This window comes from Pterocles gutturalis, unplaced genomic scaffold (genome assembly GCF_000699245.1).
Source record: "Pterocles gutturalis isolate BGI_N339 unplaced genomic scaffold, ASM69924v1 scaffold22214, whole genome shotgun sequence".
Lineage (NCBI taxonomy): Eukaryota > Metazoa > Chordata > Aves > Pterocliformes > Pteroclidae > Pterocles > Pterocles gutturalis.
In genome coordinates, this window is record NW_010134039.1 from 1 (window position 1) to 3,821 (window position 3,821).

Below are 3,821 nucleotides of genomic sequence, written 5' to 3' on the forward strand. Positions count from 1 at the left end.
TGCCGCCCCGGCCCCGCGCTGGGGTTGGTTTGTCTTGCCGGGTGGTGGGAAGCCCGGAGACCTCCTGGCCTCGCCCAGAAACCGAGGGGTCGCGCAGGCAGCGCGGTGGTCGCAGAGCCCGTTTGGAGGAGGAAGGCGAGCCCTTGTCGCCCACCTCTCAGCCTGCCCTCAGCTTAAGAAACGGGGGAGTTCTCCATATCCCTGCAGCTCCTCCGTCAGTTAGATATAACGTGTGCTTCGGTGTCACGCTACATAATTTTAAATTCTATAGCAGCAGTTCCCTTAGCAGTGACCATCGTCATCAGCATCCCTCTGAGCTCCAGCCATGAAATGTAAACACAACTCAGTGACACCAAACTTGTTGGGGTTTTTCCTCTTACCGTTAATTTTAATTTCCTCACTAATTCACTGATTAACAAGATGAAGTAAATTCGTTCAGAAAGAAATTCACCCTCGCCAGGTACTGTCCCTTAGTTGTCTCTTAGGTGTAATGTGTCCCATCTGGATGCAGAGAGTTTGCATGGACCAGTGTAATTTCTCTTATGGTTACACATTAAAGAAAAATTTTCTTGCATTCCCCTAGGGCCTTCGCAGGAAAAACAGAAGGGAATTGTAATGGTCTGAACAAGTGACGCAGACTTAAATCTTTCACAGATTTATAAGCAGTTTGGTGCAGTACAGAGCTAGAACAAACTTACAGGGTTGCTTGGGGTTTTTGTGTTTTGTTATTGGTTTTGTTTTTGTTTTTTTTTTTTTCTTTTCTAAAATATCGTAAGATATTAAAGTGTTTGGAGATGATAGAAAATCAACACTTTTCATGAAACAGTGAAGAGATTTGTCCTGTCTGGCATGAATACCGGATTGTTTCTCCATCCATCTCGGTTAATCTGGGCAAGGAACAAACAGATAAAACCTGCTAAATATTGGTGTGCCAAGTACTCACTTAGGTGCACTCACAGCAAGCCACGAACATGCTTATCCAAGTAAAAGAAAATCTAGGCTTAAAACCCAGCTAAGAATAGCAAAAGTAAATAGTTGACTCCAGAGACCTAAAGCTGTCAGCTGTGTAGCACTGTGTGCTGCTCCATTGAAAAATCCATTTTGAAAAAATTTTCTAAGTGCCAGTTTTGTGCCTCTCTGCATCATCAGCTGGTGCTTTCCTTCTGGACATGCAGTTTGTGGTTGAACATAGCTGTATCTCAGGAGGCACAGCTGAGAGAGATGCTGTTAGGATCTAGCTTGTGTGGCATCCCCCTGCGAAGGCTCTGAGGTACCTGGGATTTGTTTCTGAGCCATGTCTTGCCTGCAGCAATCTCACGCTTCAGCTTCCCTTTCCAGCTTCCTTCTCGCCTTGGCCATGCCAGCATTGATGCCAGTTGGTGGTTTAGCATTCCAGCCAAACCCAAATTTGCCTCTTTCTGTCCTCCCTACCCTGTGTTAAGCTCTTAGGATTTAATAGGTGATTTCTTTGTGCAGACAGGCCTGAAAGTTAATGTTTATCTGGTTGCTGACTCATTAGGGAAGAGAGATGAAACACGCATAGTACAAAGAGTGCAGATCAACCCCCACATCACTGCGTCCTTCCCACTCCCTGGCTCTCTTCTGAGGCATTTATTCCCCAGTTCAGTGCAATCTAGAGAATAGCCTGTGCCCCTCTACACGTGTTCTTGCTGGGAACGAGCCCTGGGGCAATCAATCAAACAGCGACCATGTACTTGAAACCTCTTGAGGTATTTTTTTAACTAACACTGCCATATGCCTTTTCTTTCTGCTTAAGCTCTTTCTGGACCTCTACCCTGAGCCACTTACGGAGAGCCCTCTACTACCTTTTCCCATTTATGGGCTTCGCCAGGAAAATATTGTCTTTCCTCCCTGCAAGTCGCTGAGGTGGGACAGCCTCTACCCACCTCCCTCCTCCGCAAGCCCCTCCTGGGGCTGGGGCACAGACAGCCCTGCTGAGGCTGAGCCAAGTGACACATGGGCCTCCTGCACGCTGCGTTGGGCTGGTCTGGGTATGCCGTTCCTGTTAGCCACGTATGAGTCACGATAATGCTAAGGAGAGCAAGCAAGGTCTAGGTCTGAGCTGAGATCAACTGTAAAAAGAAGAACAGCAGCTCCCTGGAAGGCAGTTTCTGTTACAGACTGTGCAGAAGGGGAAACACACTGCTACAAGGGTTCAGAAAGCTTCAGAAAGTGTGAACTTCTCCCAAAATATCTTGGAAAACAATACTGGGAGCTAGAGCAGGCCTTGCTTATAGTATGCATTCAGCGTTTTTCCACAAAGTAATGCCTCCCCTGCTTCGCCTCCGGTGGGGCAGCAGCTCCGTGGGGGCAAGGGGAGAGCCCCAGGGGAGCTCAGCCTGGAAGCAGCCCAAGTTTGATTCCGTTCCTGCAGACTTTCTGGTCATGGCATTTTGCACGTGTTTATGATACTCAGACAAGGATATGTGCTGATGGCAAACTTGTACCACTCAGATATATTTATGATATTTCCTGCCTTTAGGGAAGCATTATGAACTTGCCCATAACATGAACCTCCAGGTTTTTTTGCAGGTCATGGCATCTCCAAGCTGCAAGCATGACTGTGACTACATCCCTCCACTTGTACCCACATGAGACTGCGTAGCAATTACAGCAAAAGCTTACGCTGAAAGCCATGCTAAGTAGGTGTGAAGACATTTTAACCATCTCTGTTTAAACGCAGAAGTCACCAGCAGAAGGAAGTGCCGTGTTCTTGCTCCCATCTGCAGGTGAGCAGCAGGATTATAACCACAGCCCAAAGAACGTGAACAATACAAAAAGAGAGTGAAAAAGGTCTGCTGAGCCAAAGGCAACAGCATCCAACCCAGTAAAAGTAGGAAACTTAGGTGCAGAACTGGCTGTTTTTTCAAGTCCATTATTAACAGTCAGAACCCATTTCCCTGTTTATCGTAATTTATTACTACTACCAAGGTCAGGTATAGCCCAAGGCACAGGTAAAAGCAGTGCTCATGCAGTATGATCTGCAGCACAAGAGCTTCCTATAGCTGATCACCAGCTTGGTGAGATGCCAAAATTTAGAGCACAGCTCTACAAACTTACCAACACTTCTCTTTGAGTGGTTAATTCTGCTCTGTTTTTCTTGCTCAGTGAACTGGCCTCTGTTCTCACTTGCCTTTCTGTCATGTCGCCTCTGCATCTCCTCTCCAGAGTATGCTCTCGCTGGCTTCTTTTGCTGGGGGTAGAAAATGAGTGTCTACAAACTCAGCTCGTCTTCACAGATCAACAAGCCGTGAGAGGATCTGGCTTCCTGTTTCATTTCCGTTAAAGTTTTCAAAGTCACACAGGCTGTGTATGCTTCTCCATATCCAAGCCACAAGAGACGAAAAACCGAGCATAACTCAGCTATTTATAAAGGTCACGTTGCTACCTCCCTCCGCATCTTCCAAGTCATACGGGCGCTGGAGATTGCAGGGTGATTTTCAAACTGTGATATACCGCCCATACGTGGTCTCTGTCCTAGTGGTAGTAGTCCTCAGAGAGTCACAGTCTCTTCTTTTCAACTCCAAGGTCATGTTTGACTGCTAAGGATTTAACATTACTTATCATGCAATCAATGTGCTTTCTGTAGAAACACTCCTGTGAAGAGGAAGCAGGTGGTCCACAGAAGCATCCCTTCTCTGTTAAGATGTGGACCATGCTAAGTAAAAGCAAAACTTACACAGATAAAATTAAATTGCTTCATAATACAGGATTTTTAATAAGAGCAAGCAAAGGGGCTTCTGAGAGATTCTTTCCTTTCCTCTCCTCACTCATCGTTTTAAGTTAAATGATACCAGTGG